We start from the raw sequence: 1459 nt of genomic DNA on the forward strand, positions 1-1459 counted from the left end.
TTAGGATGTTCTTCCCAGTACTGAAGTGGGTCGGCTTTTCTTATGTGTGCGTTTTTCTCTGAGAGGTAGGTCTCCACTTTAGTTTCTGTTGATGAGGCACTCACGGATACTTCTGGATAAGGGTCATTTGGAAGCAGTGGTTGGCTGACTTTGCGAAAACAGCTAGAAACAGATAAAAGGAAAACACAATTTAAAACAATAAAACAAGAGACATCACAAAGCGCAGCTCTTCAGTTAGCGAAATGGCAAGTAATGAAGTTCTAAAAAATAATTGGAAAACAAATCTAACTTTAGAACTAAATGACCCAAAACTATATAAAAAGGTAGTAAAAAAAGGAAATTGCTTAATACTGGTGTCTTTGGATGAGGTAAGTCGCCATGCGAGGTAAAAAACCACACGTGGCTGTAATTTGGGGCCTGTATACAGTTCCAATCCAAGCATGTAGTGGTTTAAATGGGTTTAATACTGGTGTCTTTTGATCACTTGACTGTAATATATAAACCTGTTGAACCAAAAGGTGCATTTTAATTTCACTTATACCTGCCCACCTTGTAGCCGGTCTCTACTAGCGTGGCACAGTTTCAAGATCAGTGTAGGGCTTCTCCACTGCCTTCACTGGACAGAACACATCTGAGGAGTTATGAATGAATGGATGACTTAATGAATGGATGAGATTATAGTTTGTTTCAAACAATATCAATATCAAATGTTACAATATAAAGTAAGAAACAAAAATACAATTACCTGTTATGGCAGGGATCCCATCAGGTGCAGTTGCAGTCTCTCTGTTCACGTTTCTGGTCAGCTCTTCAATGGATGAGAGCAGTCTTATCTATCAGCTCCCACTGGTGAGCTGTCCTTGTTGGTGGTAGAGTGTGCTCAGTTGCAAAGACACTAAGATCACTTGGCAAGTCCATATCCCTCACAACCTTGCAGTCATTTTGTGTTAGTGAATTACACAATAAATGGGTTGTGATAACTGTGATATGTATTCAGAACACCTGATTGGAGGCAGGCGTTTGGCTGTGATATGTAAAGGTGATCAATCAATGTGTGTTTTTCGGTAGTTGCAGCAGTAATAAGTTGTGCATATCCTCTTGACTGAAACAGTTCTTGGATGGTTTTTTTCCTCTGCTCATAAGTCCTCATTGAAGTCTCCACAAACAATAATTGGTTGGCAATTCATCATTTCCAATGAGTCCAAAAGACATTGCATTGTGGTAAAAACCTCACGTGGCTGTAATTTGGTGGCCTGTATACAGTTGCTATCAAAGCTGTGACTGGCGATTCAACCTTGAAACAACAAATTCAAGGTCAGTCACATTTTGCAGGTATTTTCGAGACTCTGCTGTAAGAACTGTTTGTAGTACATTGCAACTCCACCGCCATTTACCTTTGCCATGTCTGTATGGTTTGTGTAAGAGACGTGTCTGTTGCGTGTGGCCATGTTGTACTGTT

The 1459-nt window shown here is 40.0% G+C and overlaps 1 long non-coding RNA gene across 1 annotated transcript; it reads right to left on the reverse strand.

The window, feature by feature from the left end:
* Nucleotides 1–553: 553 nt before the first annotated feature.
* Nucleotides 554–1116, reverse strand: LOC109197971 (uncharacterized). Its single transcript, XR_002058973.1, has 2 exons — nt 746–1116; nt 554–631 (listed from the first exon to the last, which is right to left on the reverse strand). It is a non-coding gene; the product is annotated as an uncharacterized LOC109197971 (long non-coding RNA).
* Nucleotides 1117–1459: the final 343 nt, after the last annotated feature.

The sequence above is a fragment of the Oreochromis niloticus genome, unplaced genomic scaffold (assembly GCF_001858045.2).
Source record: "Oreochromis niloticus isolate F11D_XX unplaced genomic scaffold, O_niloticus_UMD_NMBU tig00007006_pilon, whole genome shotgun sequence".
NCBI classification, from domain to species: Eukaryota; Metazoa; Chordata; class Actinopteri; order Cichliformes; family Cichlidae; genus Oreochromis; species Oreochromis niloticus.